A 21,648-nucleotide genomic window follows, 5' to 3' on the forward strand; every position below is an offset into this window, starting at 1 on the left:
CAAAAATGAGCTCATCCATACCAGAACAATCACAGGTTGGTGGATGTGCATTGACTATAGGAAGCGCAACGAAGCAACCAGAAATGATCACTTCCCGCTACCATTTATTGATCAGATGTTGTAGAGACTAGCTGGTTATCAATTTTATTGTTTCCTGGATGGATATTCAGGGTACAATCAGATTCACATCTGCACCAAAGACCAAGAAAAGACCATGTTCACCTGTCCATATGGGACTTTCGTGTACAAACGTATGCCATTTGGGTTGTGCAATGCTCCAGCAACATTTCAGAGGTGCATGATGGCCATATTCCATGATATGATCGAGAAAACAGTTGAAATATTCATGGACAATTTTTCGATCTACGGCACATCCTTCGAAGCTTGTTTAGAGAACTTAGAAGCTGTTCTAGAAAGATGCACGGAAACACAGCTAGTCCTAAATTGGGAAAATTGCCACTTCATGGTAACAGGGGGTATTGTGCTTGGACATAAAATATCGAGCAAAGGGTTGGAAGTTGACAAGGCTAAAGTTGAAGTAATCGAGAAACTACCTGCGCCCAAAACGGTCAAGGAAATTCGAAGCTTTTTGGGACACGCTGGTTTCTACAGACGATTCATCAAGGATTTCTCAAAAATCGCACAACCACTCTCCGCACTACTACACAAGGAGGCTGACTTCATCTTCACAGACGAGTGCAACCAGACATTCGAACAGATCAAAAAGCTTTTGACACATGCACCTATACTCACCGCACCAGATTGGGGTGCACCATTCGAGCTCATGTCCGATGCCACTGATCTCAGTGTAGGGGCTGTTCTTGAACAACGAATTAACAAGCAGTTTAAGCCCATACACTATGCAAGCAAAACTCTAAATGAAGCTCAACAGAATTACACAACCACATAAAAAGAGTTGCTTGTAGTGGTCCATGCATTCGACAAGTTTCGCCCCTATCTCGTACTCTCCAGAGTAACTGTTTACATCGACCATTCTGCATTGAAATACCTATTCGCCAAGAAGGACGCTAAACCACGACTAATACGATGGTTGTTACTCCTATAAGAGTTCGATTTAGAGATCAAGGACAAAAAGGGATCAGAAAATCTAGCAGCTGATCACTTATCCAGAATACAAGCAACCACGGAAATCGAACAACCCGAGATCCTCGACCATTTTCCTGACGAACAACTGTTTGCAATCTCCACGCTCCCCTGGTTTGCTGACATTGCGAATTTCTTGGCTTGCAAAATAAAACCGTTTCGATACTCTACTAATAGAAAACGAAAGTTTTATTCTGATCTTAAATATTACATTTGGGAGGAACCTTATCTATTTAAATTATGTGCATACCAGCTCCTGCGAAGATGTGTGACCAAGGAGGAAGGAATGGAGATCTTGCACAAATGCCACGCTGCGGAATCGGGTGGTCATTTTGGGGCCAATCGAACAGCTGCAAAGGTTTTTCAAGCCGGTTTCTTCTGGCCCACCATATACAAGGATGCTGAACAGTTCGTTCAACGATGCGATGACTGTCAACGAATAGGCAACATCTCTGCCAGAAACGCCATGCCCCTAAACAACATTGTTGTTTGCGAAATTTTTGATGTATGGGGCATCGACTTCATGGGACCATTTCCCATCTCCTTTGGGAATCAGTATATCATGGTCGATGTGGATTATGTGAGTAAATGGGTGGAAGCATGCGCGTGTCCCTTGAATGGCGCAAAGGTAGTGATTAAATTTTTGAAACAGTTGTTTACCAAATTTGGAGTACCAAGAGCAATTATAAGTGATCAAGGTACTCATTTCTGTAACCAATTATTTGAGAAACTACTTCAGAAATATGGTGTCACACATCGTATAGCTACACCATACCACCCCCAAAACGAGCGGACAGGTGGAATTATCCAACAGGGAGCTGAAGCGAATTTTAGAGAAAACAGTTAATTCTTCTCGAAAGGACTGGTTTCTGAAACTCGATAATGCACTGTGGGCTTACCGAACAGCCTATAAAACACCCATAGGGATGTCCCCTTTTCGGCTCCTGTTCGGAAAAGCATGCCACCTCCCTGTTGAATTAGAACATAGGGCATATTGGGCACTAACATTTCTAAATTTTTATGATCAAGATATTAAGCTAAACATGTGTGCTCAATTGAATGAGATGGATGAATTCAGACTGTTCGCTTATGAAAACGCAATCAAATACAAGGAACAGACCAAACAGTGGCATGATCATCGTATTCAAGCCAAGCATCTTAAAGAGGGCGATCGTGTCCTCCTTTACAACTCACGCCTTCGCCTGTTCCCTGGTAAACTTCACTCGCGATGGTCTGGCCCATTCACCATCCACCGCATATTTTCTCATGGGGCGATAGAAATTCAGAACACCAATGGCGACACATTCAAAGTTAATGGACAGTGCCTGAAGCCTTACTTGGCTCATGAACCCCCCGGGACTGTGGGCGTCACCCATCACTTGACCAACCCATGACAAATCAAAAGTTGGGGATAAATAAAATTTCGTTTTTCAATTTCGTTTTTAATTTTTCTTTTCCGCAATTTAGTCCATTTTCAATTTCTTTTTCTAACCTTTCCTATTTTAGTTCCCTTTTGAATAAACTTGTGTCTAAGTACATAGGGAAGTACGAACAATCATTCCTCTCACCAACCCGCACCACACATGAGACAACCACCGCCCCAGCCATCTTGTCCTTTAATGCAAAATTGTCAGACGGCAGACCCTCAGCCTCAATGGTCATAAGCATTGATATGGCTACCCCTCTTTCCAAACATGGCAATTTGTTTCCCTATTCTCACGGTGGAATAAGAAAAATGATTGGTTCAAACGGTTGCAACCATCCTTGACGGTTCACCTTTCTTCTCCATCTTGTATAAAGGTCTGCCCTTTTTACTAAACCCACACTTTTCCTCATCTCCAACCCCATTAACCGCTGTTGAAACTCCTCCATGGCACGAAAGAACACAAGGTCTGCCACTGCCACCAAGGGCAAAGAAAAGAAACCTGATGTGAGCTCTAGTACCCTAACCTCTCTTGTCCTCTCCAATCAACTCCTTACCTTCTCCGATGAGATTGAGCAAACTAATTACGAAACTTTCCAAAACACGGAGCTGTGCGCCACCAGACAAATTTGCTGGGAAAGTTTGGGAGAGGTAGGTCTTGATCCAGAGGTTAAACAAATGATTGAAGGCGCAATTCTGGCTGAATTTCTGGCCATCGAAGAGTTCACGTACCACGAACTCACAATGGAGTTCATTTCCACCTTCCAACGCGATGCCAAGTATACTGACCCCAATCATCACAAGCGCTACCAATTTCGACTCTTGGGGAACCACATGAACTGCTCCATCAACAAAATGAACATTTTTCTTGGCCTGGTCGACCAAACCAAACTTGAAGAAGAACCTTACCTATCGGCGCACCGAGAGATCCCCCAGGAATTTGACGCTAATGCCTTCTGGCATGCAATCACAAGTCACACCGATTATAACCCCAGTTCCTCCAAGGCCTCAAGTATCGAGAACTATTCCCTGAAATATTTACACCGTATTCTTGCTAGTTCACTTTTTGGTAGGGTCCATCAAGCAACAGTACCATCCGCTGACCTGTTCGCACTAACATATTTGCGTGACCGGAAGCCGCTGAATGTTGGGTACTATTTTGCTGAGTACATTGCCTCACTACAACAGAAGAAGAATGTCGCTGGCCTGTTCTGTGGACCATTCATCACCACCATTGCTCAGAATTTGGGATTTTTCGATCCCAAAATCACTACACTAACCCTTGGTCCAGTTATGGAACCATCGAACTTGTAGGTGATGAAGTGGATTGAAATCTGTTGCGATATCAAAGGAGTTTGGTACCTATGGCGAGAGGCGCAACAACTCAAGAAAAAGGATAAAGACACAGCTGGTCCTTCCAAAAGACGAAGATCCGAAGATTCCATGCCAGAACCTGTTCATGTCACCCCCATACGCTCCGTTCCAGAACAACCACCAACCGGTGATGATGAAAAAATCTACCGCATTGCCGCTAGAATGAGCATGGAGACCGTCCTTATCAACATGCGTGTGATGGAATAACGAATCAATTCCTACGAGCAAGAAGTGGAGATCTTACGAGCCAGAATAGCCATTCTAGAAGGGAACAACCATTCCGCACCAAAGGCCCATGTTTCTGATGAATCACAGAAGAGCCCCATAAAAAATGAACCAATTGACGAAGGAACCACACCATCTATTCCAAAACCTATTGCCGATGAGGAGGCCGAGTCCTCCCAGTCCCCCACAGTGTAAATGTCTCACTCTCTTTCTCTCTATCCTTTGTTCGGCTGGCTACTGCTGTTGTTTTCGCGCGATGCTATTGACGTCTGTCTCTTACCCAATTGTCTTACATTGAAGACAATGTGTTTGTTAAGTTGGGGGTAGGAGAACATCATCTTAGCAACTGTTTGGCTGTTTAATTTTGTTGTGCTGTTTGCCATGCTCTTTTAATTTATTCCCGCTTTTAAGTTTTGCTTGGTCCTCGTTTCACATCAACACCACCCCACAAAAAGAAAAACAAAGCACAAACACCATAATCACCCTGTGCGCTTCACCCGCCACTCACCCATCCATAATCACGTTGGGATGATTTTACCAAACTTAGTTTAGTTAAGTTACCATGCAATTTTTGTTTTCTTTGTGATGAGGTGATGATTCGTTGATGAGTAATTTAGGTTGATTAATTAATTTGTGAAGTCCCTGATCAGATCAAGTATTGACCAAGTACAAAAAACCAGTGAGGCTTGTGCCTAAATCTTGCATACTGTGCAAATAATTTTTGAAGAGTGGGCTTTGCGTATATTAGGTAAGTTAGATTTTACCTTGTTTGCCTTTCAGTAGAAAGAAATGAATCTTGGCACATTAGGATGAACATCCAATCATTCAATCATTCACCATCAAACACCCATAGCTGGGAGCTGGTAACAAAAGAAAGAGGTCCTGTTTCCCTAAATATATCAAAGGGAACACTGTCAAATAAACAGCAGAAAACTTTTCCCCTTAAAGTATTAAAAAAAATGAAAAAATGAAACAGGAAAGCCTAAAAACAGAAAATGGCCAGCTCTTCAAAGCTAAACTTATCCGCTAACCACAAAAACACCTACTCTTATCACAAGTCTCAACCATTCCACCATTCAAACCACCCTTCACCCTTGTAAAGATTCCAAGGTGCCAAGAGAAGTTTCAAGTATCTGTTGGACAAGAAGGCATATCAAAACTTATTCTTTTTATGCATAGCTGTCGAGTGACTTAAACACCCTACAAACAAAGAGCAAACACTGTGAAAGATTAGCGAATTCCCAGAAGTACTAGGAAAATAATTGATTTTTGATCAGGGGATTCACTAACTAGTTGTGTCAGCTCAATTTCTCATCATTTGAATTTCACAATCATCACAGAAACCTTAACTGCATTTACTTAGCTGTTCTTTTGTTTGTGAAAATTTCTTCCTGTTCTTCCATTTAATATTAATGTGTTGCTTGAGGACAAGCAAAAGCTTAAGTTGGGGGTAATTTGATGTGAGTAAAAAGAGCAAATTTATGAGGATGATCACTCATGGAAAAGAGCTTCAAAGTTTTAGTTTTCAACCAGAAATGGAAGAAACAGGCAGAAATTACAGTTCAAGCAGGAATCCTCACGAACAGCCTCTCAGTAGAACATAATAGCTTAAACAACGGCATTAACGGGTCATTTGGAAGGAAAACGGATAAACGAATGGGTCGAGCAAGCTACAAGAGAGAGAAAGAGAGAAAACGTGGAAAGCAAGACAGCTTTCCATCTTGCGCCAAGTGTAGGAGGATTGTTTACTTGTCCTTGTTTTTACCTTTTTGTGACTTTTTACCCTTGTAATTAGGGTTGATGTAAGGGGAGTATAAATAGAAAGGAATATTATTGTAATAGGTACCTCGGTATTACCGCCACCACTAGTTTTTATTTTTTGTTTTTATTTTCCGTTGGAAGAATGTTTTTGGGAAGAACAAGCTGTTCACTCATGACAATGAGTGAGTAGTTCTTCTGCAGGCTTAGCCAGCCATTTAGACGGCGACTGTAAGTATCTTTTATCAATGAATGAAGTATTTTTTATCCATGATTGAGTGTTATTAGCATGCTTAAAGAATAGATTAAGATCGAGTCTATTTTATGGTTACCGAGGATGACACGACGGTGCTCCGACGTAATGGAAACAGCTAATCGGCATATGTTGTAGTGGACGGACACGAAAACTACCACATATTGGGGTTTCTTTATGAATGCTCTCTGTTAGTTAATGCTTGTTTGTATGTTAGCACAAGGACACTTGGTTAATGTTACTTACTTAGTATCTTTGGAAATGGGACACCTGACCTTAGTGACCAATGAGGGAGAGACCCAACTCAGGAATATAGATCTACTTCGTTTTGCGATAAAAGTTAGGCACAGTTGTTCGTTAGGCGTATGGCTAGATCTGCGCTTGTTCACCTTGGATTCATTTACTTCAGTATTCGCTTGTTTTTGTTTATGTTAAGATCTCACACATTATTCATCCATTCAAGAATCATATCTAACACTTAAGGTAACTTGTTCTTCTTACTAGAGTCCAATCCCTGTGGAATACGACACTTGGTCTTACTAAATACTACATCCGACCTAGTACACTTGCTAGCGTCCATATTTAACACACCAACTCGCTAAGGGATAAGTGTACCCCGTCGTTATCAAGTAATAAATCTAGACAATTCCAGGTATCGAATCCACTGGATTTATACCGCAAGTACCAAACTACTATGCTTCTAATGTTATCTATGCTATGGGGGGTTGAGATTGATGGTTTTTAAGTTAAACTACTCATAATTAGATTAAAGTTACTCTTAATTAAGTTAAATCTACTCCTAAGTTATCTTTAGCAAGGTAAATTAACCTAGAATGATATGGGGTGATACGATAATATCAATTCCAATCCTATTTTAACATTTAATTGTTAACCTAAACCGAATCAGTTGTGCCTAAGGCGATTAACCCTACTTATGCTTCTATGGTTCCTAGCACATGATTCCCTTGTAAGGCCGAAACTAGCTCCAAGGCTCAAAAATTTAGGCTTAATCTTCGACAAGGTTGTCAATTTTATAGACTCTGACTTAGTCAGATTCAGCTCGCAATATGTGCCTAGACGATATTTGGATTTATGAATGAGTTAACCCAAAAAGGCAAAACGTAAGACTTAGAAAAAACGATGATAATCAATTGAATAAAACAAAACTTAGATTAATATTAAAGATGGAAAAAGTATTGTCACGATGATACAACTAGCCTAGGATTTATAGAATAGATCAGAGGCAAATAGATATAAAAGAAAAAGATATCCCTTTCAGGGAACCTGTCAACCAGTGCAGACGTCTTCCTAGAACTTGAAGGATGGAAGCCATGAATAATCCTCTTGGAGCACGGAGGTTGGTGTTCTTCAATGGCAGACGGAGGAAGGAGGAGGATTCTTCAAAATGGGGCTAGGGTTTCTCTACACAAAACTAAAGATCTAAAAACTAAAACTAAAAACTAAAAATTAATTGATGAAAACTGATTATAAAATAATTCTCTACAAAACTGACTAACTTTACAAATTGTCTACTCATTATTCCTAACTAATGGAACTATTTATAATGAAAAACTAAAAGTTATTCCTAATGAAAGAATAATTAATAAAAAGATATTCTAATGAAATACTAATTAATGACAAGCTATTCTAATGAAAAATTAACTCTTCAAACATTATCTAAAACTAATTAATCTCTAGTGATGGAAAATCCAATTATTTAAATACAAAAAGCCCAAAGATAATCCTTAAAAATCTGCCAAAATATTATGCAGGATTTTTATCTGAATTTGAACTCTTGAGTAGGTTCAATGAATCTGGTCAGAAAGGCTGAATCTAATGAATCTGGTTAGAAAAACATCTTGATTCTGATCCTTAAAAATCTCCACCTTTATCTCTAAAAATCTGCACATAATCTCATAAAATATTATTTAGATAATTCACCCAAAATTAATTAATTATCCTACCAAAAATCCTTTTTAATTATCAAGTCAAATTTGATTTATTTTTGTAGGTTAATTTCTTAATTTTGGGTAAAGATAAAGCTCAAAATAACATATAGAGATTAATTTATTAAAAGTGACCAAATACTTGACAAAACTTAGGAATATTTAATAAAATGCTAAAAAAGTAATTCAAAACCTAAAATTGACAAAACAATGATAAATTACTATTAAAGCAAATAAAAAGATAATAAAAGATACAAAATAATCCCTAAAACCGTACTAAAATATAGGGGTTTTTGACCCCTATCAGACGCTAGTAAGTGTACTAGGTCGGATGTAGTTTTGGTAAGACCAAGTGTCGTATTCCACAAGGATTGATTTAAAATTGTAAAAATGAGTTATCTTAACTGTTAGAGGCAAATAGTCGGTTGAGTTGATTTTAGTGCTAATGGCATAAACAAACAAAATAACAAGATAAAATTAACAAGGAAATATCATATTGAAACAGGCACATGAACTAAGTAATGTTTTAGTCTTTGACCATTGATCTTGAAAATCTCACCTTCCTTGTTTTGAATCCCAATGGCTCCATGAGGAAATACCTGATGTACAATGAAAGGTCCTCACCATCTTGATCTTAATTTGCCTGGGAATAACTTTAGGCATGGGTTGTATAGCAAGACTTGCTCTCCCTTTTGAAATTCCTTGGCTTGGATACGTTTATCGTGCCACTGCTTGATCTTATCCTTATATTTGAGTGCGTTCCCATAGGCAAACAATCTGAATTCTTCCATTTTGTTAAGTTGGTCACATCTATTCTGTGTAGTCTTATGTTCATCAAAATTCAAAAAGTTTAGTGCCAAATAAGCCTTATGCTCAAGTTCTACTGGCAGGTGACATGCCTTCCTATACAAAAGTCTAAATGGTGACATTCCAATGGGTGTTTTATAGGCAGTCATATAGGCCCACAAATCCTCGTCAAGCTTTGATGACCAGTCTTTCCTAGAAGAACTAACTGTTTTCTCAAGGATTCTTTTCAATTCCCTATTTGAAAGTTCAACATGCCCGCTCGTTTGGGGTGATATAGGGTGGCTATGCGACGAGTCATCTCGTATTTTTTCAAAAGTTTATCGAATATGGTATTGCAAAAATGAGAGCTTTGATCACTTATGATTGCTCTAGGCATGCCAAATCTGGTAAACAGCTGTTTTAAAAATTTTATGACCACTTTCGCATCATTAGAAGGATATGCAACAACTTCTACCTATTTGCTCACATAATCGACAGCTACAAGTATGTACTGGTTACCAAAAGAAATTGGGAATGGTCCCATGAAATCTATGCCCCAAACATCAAATATTTCACAAACAACTATGTTGTTTAGAGGCATAGTGTTTCTGGCTAAGATATTACCTGTACGATGACATTCATTACATTCTCTTACAAACCTCTAAGAATCCTTGTAAATGGTTGGCCAAAAGAAACCATCTTGGAAGACCTTGGCGGCTGTTGTGTTTGACCCAAAATGCCACTTGATCCCGATGCATGGCATTGGTGCAGAATCTTTTCGCCTTCTTCTTGGCTCACGCATCTCCTGATTAACTGGTATGCACATAATTTAAACAAATAGGGCTCTTCCCACAAGTAATATTTGAGTTCAGAATAAAATTTCCGCTTTTGGTTAGTCGAATAGTGAAAAGGTTTTATTTTACAAGCAAGGTAATTCACAATATCATCAAACTAAGGGAGAGTAGAAATTACAAACAATTGTTCATCGGGGAAGGTATCAAGAATATCTGGTTGTTCAATTTCAGTTGTTGCTTTTATTCTGGACAAGTGGTCAGCAGCCAGGTTTTCTGATCCTTTTTTATCTTTTATCTCCAAGTCAAACTCTTGAAGTAAGAGCAGCCATCTGATCAGCCTTGGCTTGGCATCTTTCTTGGTGAACATGTACTTTAAAGCTGAATGGTTCGTGTACACCGTCACTCTTGACAACACTAAGTAGGACCGGAATTTATCGAATGTGTACACCACCGCCACTAACTCCTTCTCTATGGCAGTGTAGTTTTGATGGGTCTCGTTCAGAGTCTTGCTAGCATAGTATATGGGTTTGAATTTTTTCGCCACTCGCTGGCCAAGAACAGCCCCTACACTGATGTCATTGGCATCGCACATAAGTTCAAAAGGCATACCCCAGTTAGGTGTTATTAGAATAGGTGCCTGGGTTAACATGTTCTTCAACTGCTCGAAAGCCTTTATGCATTGTTCATCAAAAACAAAATCCACACCCTTGTGTAGTAACACATATAATGGTTAGGCAATTTTTGAAAAATCCTTGATGAAACATTGATAGAATCCAGCATGCCCTAAGAAGCTTCGAATATCCTTGACATACATTAGAACAACTAGCTTTTCAATCACTTCAACCTTAGCTTTATCAACTTCCAATCCTTTGCTCGAGATTCTATGGCCTAAGACGATTCCTCCAATTACCATGAAGTGGCATTTCTCCCAATTTAGGACCAGTTGTGTCTCCTTGCATCTTTCCAAAACAGCTTGTAAATTCCTTAAACATGATTGAAATGTCATTCCGTAAACGGAAAAATCATCCATAAAAATTTCAACTATTTTTTCAATCATGTCATGGAATGTCGCCATCATGCATATCTGGCATGTCGCAGGTGCGTTGCATAGCCCAAAGGGCATTCTCTTCCAAGCAAAGGTCCTATAAGGGAATGTGAAGGTTGTTTTCTCCTGATCTTTTGTGCAGATATGAATTTGGTTGTAGCCTGAATAACCATCTAGGAAACAGTAGAACTAGTAACCCGCGAGGCATTCTAACATCTGATCCATGAATGGCAATGGGAAATGATCATTTCTTGTAGCTTCATTCAGCTTTCGGTAGTCAATACACATACGTCAGCCTATGACTATTCACATGGGAATGAGTTCATTCTTTTCATTTAAGACTACGGTGGTTCCACCTTTCTTTGGAACAACCTGAACTGGGCTGGTCCATACACTATCTGAAAATGGAATATATTATTCCAGCATCAATCAACTTTATAACTTCTACCTTGACCACTTCTTTCATATGCGGATTGAGTCTCCGTTGTGGTTAAACAGTTGGTCAATGATCTTCCTCCATTAGGATCTTGTATATGCATATCGTAGGACCGATTCCTTTTACATCTTCTATCTTCCAGGCCAATGCTTCTTTGTTGCGCCTCAAAATAGTGAGCAGTTGTTCTTTCTGATCCTTCGTCAGTGTTGTTGAGATAATGGCATATCGGGTGTTTGGTGGATCGAGGAAAGCATACTCCAAATGATCTGGCAACAGTTTTAGCTCTGGGCATCTTAACTCTTCTTCTCTGGGATTTTGATCAGCCAACACCTCTTCTTCTTCCGCTTCTAGGCAGTCCTCAGCTGTTTCCTCGGTTGGTTCTACATTGAACAGTTGTTCAAGCTCTGCAGTTTTGTCAATTTCATACTATTCCTGCAAAACAGATTGTTCATCTCTTGTATCCAAAAAATAACAGGCATCATCAGAAGCAGAAGCGTAACGAACAACTTCGTGCATTTTAAACACAACCTCTTCATTATTGATTTTCAAAATTAGATGGCCACTATGTACATCTATTACTGCGCTACCAGTAGCTAGAAAAGGTCATCCCAAAATGATTGGGGCTTCCAAATCCTCAGCTATGTCCATGATTACAAAATCAATAGGCAAAATGAAATTTCCAACCTTAACTAACACATCTTCCACTATCCCCTTGGGATACCGAATAGATCGGCCAGTGTTATCTTGCATTTTCATATAGTTTTTAATATAATTCAATTATATTAATCATACATTTTAAGATAGTTTTTACTATTTTATAATTGTTTCATGTTTAGTTTTGTGTTTTAAGAACTAATGCTTGTTCCATATGTTTTTAGGTATTATTTGGGGCAAAAATGCAATTATGGAATCATTACTCAAGTAAATAAAGTTGTACAGTCAAAACTACCTCTAGTGGGTGACCTCGTAGCAGTTCAAGAATGAAGAATCCACGACTCTTTAAATAAGTCTTTATTGTTATAAATTCCTCAATAACCATCCAAGGAATGTTATGACTATTTGAAGAGTCTTTGAATGCTCAAAGAGGAGTTACGCTATGATAAGCCCAAAATATACCTAAATTAGTATGCATAAATGTAAAATCTGTGTCTAAAATGTTCTTTTTTTGAAATAAATAACGTTAATTAATTACGATTTTTTTAGGGTAAATTCCAAAAAAAAACCCTGTGGTTTGATGTTGTTCCAAAAAAACCCTTGTGGTTTGTTATTAAAAAAAAAAGGACTGTGGTTTGCGCCGTTACTCGAAAAACGGAAATGGGCTTAACACCGTTAATTTGCTGACGTGGCACAAGGGTAAAACAGGAAATTCGAATTTTTTTTCCCTCTTCTCTCTCCTCCTCCTTCTTCCTTCTCTCCTCCTCCTCCTTCTTCTTCTTCTTTTTTCTTCTTTTTCCCCTCTCTCTCTCTTTTTCTTTTTTTCTTCATCTTTTTTTCTTTTTTTTTAATTTCCAGAATGGTTTAAGTTATTACAAAAATGGTTAAACAAAAAACAAAAACATTAAACTCAATCAATTAAATTATGCATGAATAAAATATGTGTCTTATTAAGATGATATGCATGAATTGGAAGAATAGGTGTCCTAATAATATAAAGTGTAAGAAAACGTGTCAAAAAGGAAAGCTAATGTATAAACACGTCGCTTTTGGAAAAAAATTGAAGGAGATATAAATCATAACAATATATATAATTAGAAAGGAAGATATTAAGAAAAGGGGATGAAGAGTATTTTGATCCCATAAATAAATAAATGGATATATGATGGAGAATGAAGGTTTTGATTAAAGGTTTTGATAACAACGATCCGAGTTCGACTTTAAGTAAAGTGTCTCGTATGGACAGACTTGAATTTCTAAAGTTACGAGGTAATATGATTTTATCTTTATTTGAGTTCTAATTAGAAAATTCGTTGGAGGTTTCGATTACGGAAAGAATTGATGCTAGTTAATTATTAATTTATCATAGTCTAAATCTTTATGTATTAAAAAAATAAAAATAAAAATTTATACGGATAGACTCGTAGTAGTGTCACGAATCTAACTGAATCTTCTGTCGGAATTAACGATACCAGTTTAGTTTACACGTTACAATTCAGGTGATAAACGAGAATAGTCCGATAAACATATTTAACTTTAAACGATATTAAATTTTATCGATATAATATTCTGAGAAACTTTAATTTGTCGAGTTAAAATAGACGGACTAATATCGATAATTGTCAATTAGAATCCATAAGATTAGTACAAGAGTTTGAATTTTATTACATAAAATTAGTACCGAAATTTGAATATAAAATTAGTTCAAATAAACGTATGACAGTATAGCCAGTCTAATGGTAGATTCAATCTAAAATAGATATACCGGTTTAATGTTATACGTAACTATTCTAATGACAGATAAAAATAAGTTTCGTAAAGTATTTGGTTTAAAATTTAGTTTTAAATCATTTATATATAATCTTTGAGTTATTTTGAATATTTTTTATTAAATTGTTTGAAATATATTGTTTATATATATATTTGATTTTGATTGTAGAATAATTATTTGCGATTGCGATATTTTGAAAATTAGAAAATGAATTTGACAATTTTATACGAAGTATTTTTGGATTGAGAAAGCTGATTCGATTATTGTTATTATTTATGTGATTTGGATTGAAGTCCAAATATGATTTTTATGTTGTGATATTTCGAAAGAAAGATAAAATGGTTTTGTCCATCTAGGATTGTCCGGGGTAGGAGTTGTAAGAATTGTAAGACCATACCTAACGGCGGTATGGCCAGAGTGCACGGCTGGTAGTCCTAACGTTAGGCAAGGCGAGATATGAATGATATATCTCGATTATTGATATGATTGATGTTATGATAAGCTACACGGGTGGAATTCGAGGATGGACACACACACACAAATTTTGTATTACGTTTGAAAATGCTTGATGATTTGAATTATAATATTTTATGTTTGAGTGATTACGAATTGGTTTGTTAAAGCAATTTATTTGATTACGAGTTGGTTTGTTAAAGCAATTTATTTGATTACGAGTTGGTGTGATTACAAGTTGGTTTGACAAACGTTTATTTGTTTACGAATTGGTTTGACAAAATGTTTATTTGTTTATGAGTTTGTTTGATAAAACGGTTATTTAATTCGATTCGTTTTTATAAAATTATTTATAGATAAAGACTATAACAAAGTGAAACATACAATTAAAGTATTAGCGTGTTATTCAACGTGTTAATAAGTTAAAACGAGTTAATAAGTTAAGAGAACTACCTATTAGAACTACCTAAAACTGGTAGAACTACATGGCTTTGATTCCCGAGTTAAATATTAAAAGTCGTTCGGGATACGTAGGAAGCTTGATAGAATTATCAAGTCCAAGCCAAATAATTAATAAAATTTTAGGTAGTCCAAATAAATTTTTATCTATTAGAAAATCAGTTCAGCTTTCAAGTTGTTAGGCATTCGGTATTCTATTTATCGTTCATACCCGATGCCATTTTGGGTCGGGTGTGACAATAAATGTATTCAATTTCATGTAAAATATATATTAATTATATCATTTTGTTAAGATTTTACGATGGTATTTGTTATTTGTGTGCAATTATTTGGAAAAATCCAAATAGGAGCTAAAATGGAGAAAAATGAGTAAGAAATCATGTTTTCAGTGAAAGACGCGTACGAGATTCAAAAGCCGCACCAGCGATTTTGGAATCAAAATAAGGAAGTGACACAGAGTGTCTGTCGCGACTGAGATTCTCATTATCTCGGTCACGACATGCATGTTCATTGGCTAGAAACGTGAAATTCAGCTAGTTCTTTCTCAATCCAAAGACGCGACCGAGATTTCCTAAATCTCTACAGAGATAGAAACTTTGCAAAACATATTTTACATGTTTTTAATCCAAAACGACACGTCTATTCATCCGGATAGAGGCGAATCTTCACCAACGGATACGACCCTTCAATCACACCTTTTGGAACATTATAAATAGATGAAAAAATTCAGAATTCATGTTTGTTGTTCTAGTTCATAATTCTATTACACAAACTTGTTATAAAGTTACAAGTTGTGTAAATAGTTTGAGATACAATATGTAGTTCTTATAGTTTAAGTTAGAGTTTTGTTCTAAGTCAAGTTTACGCTCTGTAGAGACCGACCAGTTTCTATTCTAAGGATTCAGCGAGAAGAACCAGTGTAGGACGCGCCCACGGTCTGACAAGCCTACGAAGTTGAGGAAAGGATTGACAACCCGGAACTCAATTAGTTAAATGCTATCCAAGCTTCTTCTTCTCTGTTAACTTATGACGGTTCATAACAAATTAATGAATTATCTTTTCAAATGCAATTCATTTTTACTGTTGTTATTTTAAGTCTGATCTAGCGATATTCTTAAAGTAATTTATTTGGTGTTTTCATAAAAACCTTTTTACACAAATCTTATTTTCCATGAAAAGTTTGTTGCACACTTAAGCAAATTTGGATTTATATTTGGTTATTTGCGAGAACTCGATTGATCAAATATAAAACACCAAATTTGGTTAAGGTTTTCAGTCTTAGGCCGATCAAGGAAAGAGTGTATGCAGTTCAAAGCCTAATAAGTTGAATTAATCGATAAATTGTTATATCTTAATAATCAGATCAAAGTTATAAGTTGTTTTCTTGCTTAGTGTAATAAGCCTTGAATTCTAATTTAACCTAAACGTAATTTCCATATATTGTATTCTAAACTATTGACAAAATTGGAATCAGAATCTATAACCATTTAAACCATTAACGATTTCCTATAAACCTCGAGAAAATGAATTGAATTAAAATAATAATTTGTAATCAAATTATCAGACGTTCCATGTGGGATCGATATCTTTTTATTACTACAAGCGAAATCGTGCACTTGCGAAATTTGCCCAACACGCTACTTAATGCTCCTTTAATGCTCTATTTAATTGCATTAAAGTTAAGAAGTTGTCTAGAAGAATTCAATCTTCCATTAATCTTCTCTTTAATGGCATTAAGGTTGGAAGTTACAAGGAATGCATGAAGGCATGTGCAACTATAAATACCTACGTTGGGAAGCATGAAAGTAGACCTGGAACACACGTGGAACAGGCCTCACCACTCTCTCTTTAGCTCTCTCTTTTAGACTTTTTGTAGTTTTCTTTTTGTTCATTTCCTTTTTACCTTTGTAACTGATTCTAGTTTCTATTTCAAAGTTTATTCTCACTTCATCTTTTCTTCTCTTTATTTAGTTATGTTTTCTATTAAATTTCTTGTTTTCTTTCCATTTACCATGAACTAACTCCTCCATAGCTAGAGCTATGGAGGATCCTAATCGAAGTAGATGATTTACTTGCAATCCGATTTCAAGATCATAATTTATTGATTAGAGAATTAAACTATGGAGCTTAATTTCCTAGTTAGATATCTGGCCAATATTTAGCTAAACTATAATTAATTATTTTGGTTGACCGACACTAAGATAATTAATGGAATTACATAGTTTAGACTTGTGTCTATGCGGTGTGGTTTTTCAGGGTTTAGTTTCACGATTTAACTTTGGGGTTATTTCAAAGAACTTAATGCATTCATTATACCTTTATTCTTGACTAGACCAAAGCTAGGGTAATTGTATGTGAAATAGGATTAATCTTGACTGGACCAAAGCTAGGTTAATTACTTTAGGAAATAATCACCGTCTCTAGATTAAAACTTAAAAACTTGGATAGGATTGTTGTGTGGATTATATACATTAGGTTAGGTGAAGCCTTGCTCTAGTGATTTACATCATATTTAAATCCATTTTGTTTCCTTCTTTGTTTCGTTTATTTAATATTAGTTTAGTATCTCAAACAATTTAAGTTTTGATTGCTTAGATAATAGAAATTCACAAAAATCAATATATATAAATACAATCCTCGTGGGAATGATACTTTACTTATTACTTATTACTTGATCATGATAAGGTGCACTTGTCTTTAGTTTTGCACGATACACATTTCGAGCATCAAGTTTTTAGCGTCGTTGCCTAACTGACAGTGACCTTTGTAGGTCTAGGTTCCCCTAAGCCCACTTGCATATAGATGGAATATGGCATTAGGATGATGCTAGCTCCTAAATCACACAAGGCATTCTAAGTAGTCAATGTTCCTATTGAACAGGGTATAGAAAAACTCCCTGGATCTTTCAACTTCGTGGGAAGTTGTTGTTTGGCTTGTAAGATTGATGAGCTATCTCTGTTCAGCTGTACCATGGCCACACTCTCAAGCTTTTTCTTGTTGGTGAGTAAATCCTTAAAGAATGTTACGTACATTGGCATCTCTAATAATGCTTCAATGAAAGGTATATTAATGTGTAGCTTCGTTAGTTGTTCTAGGAAGCTCTTATGTCTTTTCTCGCAGTTTTGCTGCTTCAATCGGTCAAGATATGGTACTCTTGCTTCGTATGAAGGAACAGTTGTTTCCTCATTGACTGACTACTTATCTTTCCTCTGTCTAGACTCAACTGTTTGCATCCTCTGTTCTGGTACTTTGATTGTTTGGCTTCCTTCCCTTGCATCTTTGGACAAACGATTATTTTCAAAAGAGTTCGAAATTTACTTACCCCTTCTCAATATGATAGCCTTGACTTCCTCTTTTGGGTTGGTTACAGTGTTACTTGGTAAAACGCCTTTTTCTTTTGAAGCATTGATGGTCGCTAACTGTTGCATCTGCGTCTTAAGGCTCTTGATGGATGTCTGTGTTTGTTTCATAAATTGCATCATCATAGATACCAGATCAGGTTTTCCTTCTTGTGAAACAGCTGGGTGTCTCTGGTATTACTGGTTGGATGTGGTATCTTACTGTGATTGATAAGTTGGCCTATGGCTATCTTGCCGATATGGTGGTTGAGCAACTAGTTTTCTCTAGTTGTCCTGCCATGAAAAGTTGGGATGACTTCCCTAACCAGGATTATATGTATTGGAATAGGGATTAGGTGGTTGTCTCTCGATGAAATCACACTGTTCTTTCATAGATGCGCCTGCTTTAATTCTTGGACAATCGATAGGCATGTGAGGACCATTGCAAAAGTCACATCCTTCGGATGACGAAATTTCATTTGGAATAGGTGCTTGCGTGTGAACAACATAAACATTCATTTTTCCCATGGTTTTGACTAGCTATTCCATTTAAGCAGAAAGTATGGTGATGGCTTCATTGTTTGAATCAGTGGATACTCTCTTCCCATCACTCCTCATTGAGTTCCAATTGTAACTTGTATTTACCACTTTCTCAATCAGTTCATACAAAGCTTGGGGTTCAAGCTCTTCCGGATTTCCATTTGCAACTGACTCAATTTGGATATTGTACACATTAGTCACCCCATTGTAGAAATTTTGCACTTGCATCCACATGGGCATTCCATGGTTGGGGACTGTTCCTTGTACCTCTCCCAAGCTTCTGATAAAGACTCGTCTTCTTCTTGAAAGAAATGAGAAACCTTATTTCTAAGCTTGATCGCTTGCCTTGGAGGGAAATATTTCAACAAAAACAGGGTAGCCATCTCCTCCCAAGTGGTGATTGAACCTGGTTGTAAGTTCTTTAACCAGTTCTTTGCCTTATCTTTCAAGGAAAACGGAAACAACTTCAGTCGAATGACATCGTCACTCTCGTTCCTGTTTGTTCGGAAAGTATTGCACATGGTGATGAAGTCCTGAATATGGGCATTTGGATCTTCATTTGGGTAGACGCAGAACTGCACAGCTGTTTGTAACTAGGGGTGAGCAGAACCGAACCAAAAACCTAAAAACCGATAAAATCGAACCGAAAAAACCAAACCAAACCGAACCAAATTGTATTTTGGTTTGGTTTGGTTCTTAGTTTTCAGACAGTTCGGTTCAGTTCGGTTTAAAACCGAACAAAACCGAAAACTGAATCACAATTTATTTATTTTAGTATTAAACTTAACTAAACTAGAATACTCTTTGAAAAAAAAACTAAAATACAACTAAAAACGTACGCTGCTAATTTTCTAAAATTGTGACTGTGGCTCTCTGCAATTAATTAAACCTATATTTGTTACATGGATACAAAACGTATGACTGTAATGAATTTTAATAATATATGTATTTACATACTTTTGCAATATTTAAGTTCCATCCTATTATCAATACAAAAATAAAATAAATAATTTTTGAAATCTAGGAATTAAAGCACATGGTAATGAGTGATGAAATTTTTGGAATAATAATAATAATACCCTATGAATTATTTATATATTTTCATCAGGAGCTTGCTTTTTGGAATAGCATGCCCCATTAATAATTGTTTATATATTGTAATCAGTACAAAGTTTATGAAGCTTTTAACAAAATCTATTACTGTTTGGTCCAAACATGAACCAAACCAGACCGGATCGAAATATATCGGTTCAGTCTTAAACCAAACCAAATAACAATTCAGTTCGGTTTGGTTCTAAAAAAGACTAATAATTTGGTTCGGTTTTATTCGGTTTGGATTTGGGATCGGACCGGACCATGCTCACCCCTATTTGTAACATTTGAATCATTGATGCTTTAATTTCAAACAGGTGGTTCCCTTCATTGGGCAGAACAATGCAAGACGAACGACCTTCAGTGGATGGTCTGGAATAATCCTTCATCCGTAACCTCTAATTTCCATTGTTGTTACGATTATTATTTTCTTCATTATTTTCACCATGACCGTCCTCATGGTTCTCTGGTCCTTCAACTTCTGATTTTGGGATTTCATTGTTCATCCTTGCAAGTCTAGCCTGTCTGAACAGTCTTCTTCTTCTTTTGTAAGTTCTTTCTATTTCAAGATCTACATGTAGAATGGGAATACATGTTCTTTGCATAAACAACTAAAAATTGAAACCAAAGATACTAACAAACAAGGGGTTAATAGGTAACAAGTTAAGCATACAAATTCTTTCAACTTAATTTAACAATCACCGACAACGGTGCCAAAAACTTGGTGTGTTAAATACGGACGCTAGCAAGTGTACTAGGTCAGATGTAGTTTTGGTAAGACCAAGTGTCGAATTCCACAGGGATTGATTTAAAATTGTAAATATGAGTTACCTTACTGTTAGAGGCAAATGGGTGGTTGAGTTGATTTTAGTGCTAATGGCATAAACAAACAAAATAAGAAGATAAAATTAACAAGGAAATATCAGATTCAAACAAGCACAGGCCTAACACTACGCCAACAGGCAACTGCAAACATAGTGGTTCACGCAACGAAGTAATTCCATATTCCTGATTTGAGTCTCTTTCTCAAGATTCACTAAGGTCCGGTGTCCCATTTCCAAAGATTCTAAGCATGCAGATTAACCAAGTGTCCTTGCATTAGTGCATACAAGCATTAAGACCCAGAAGCATTAATAAATGAAACCCCAATATATGGTTGTTTTCGTGTCCGTCTATAATGATATAAGCCACATAGCTGGTTCCATTGCTTTGGAGCACCGTCGTGCCATCCGCAATAACTTAAACATAGATTTGATCATAATCTACACATTTAGCTTACTATGGACAATCATTCATGGATATAAATACTTCATTGATAAACAGTAATACTTACAGTCACCGTTTATGGCTGGCTAAGCCTAGAAAAAGAACTATCACTCATTCTCAAGAGTGAACAGCTTGTTCCCAGAAATATTCCTTCAGACAAAATAACGTGCGAAGAATTAAAGGTGGCTGAAAACGAGGTGCCAACCTTAAGCTACTTAATACTGTATTTATAGGCAACAAAATGAACCCTAAAAATAAGGGCAAAACGGTACTAAAACACTATTACAAGGACAATGAAATCAACACCCTCCATTTGGCACAAGATGGATGCAGACTTGCCATCCACGTTCTCTTCTCTCATTTGTCTTGCTTGACCCGTGCGTTAATCCGTAACCCGCAATTTTGATCCATTTCTGTTGTTGTTTATGCTGTTATGTCCCTCGTCATAGCTGTTCGAGAGGAATCCTTCTTGAACTGTCATTTCTGGTTATTTCTCCCAAGAATGGTTGAAAACTAAGTCATTGGAGCTCTTTTCCATGAACGTTTAGCCTCATAATCTTGTCCATATTACTCGTATCAATTGCTTCCATTAACTTTGAATCGGTCGGGTCCTTGGAGGAGGCCCGTCGGCCATCATGATTGGCGTTGTATGGAACTGCCAGGGCCTTGGCAACTCCCGGGCAGAAGTTGCTCTGAAGGACATCGTTCGTTCGCGTCAGCCATCTTTTTTATTTTTAATGGAAACTCTTGTCAACTCTAGTAGAATAGAAAGTTTGAGATGTTCCCTTCGTTTTTCTCATTGCTTTAATGTTAACTGTGAAGACCGCAGTGGGGGCCTAACTTTGTTTTGGAATAATAGTATTGATGTTTCATTTTTGTCGTTTTCTCGCTCTCAATTGGTTTTACAATTTTGGATGATTCAAGCTCTCCA

The 21,648-nt window shown here is 36.8% G+C and overlaps 1 pseudogene; it reads left to right on the plus strand.

The window, feature by feature from the left end:
* Positions 1-18,597: 18,597 nt before the first annotated feature.
* On the plus strand, positions 18,598-18,694 carry LOC136231629 (small nucleolar RNA R71; annotated as a pseudogene).
* The last annotated feature ends 2,954 nt before the right edge of the window (positions 18,695-21,648 follow it).

The sequence above is a fragment of the Euphorbia lathyris genome, chromosome 5 (genome assembly GCF_963576675.1).
Source record: "Euphorbia lathyris chromosome 5, ddEupLath1.1, whole genome shotgun sequence".
Classification (NCBI taxonomy): domain Eukaryota; kingdom Viridiplantae; phylum Streptophyta; class Magnoliopsida; order Malpighiales; family Euphorbiaceae; genus Euphorbia; species Euphorbia lathyris.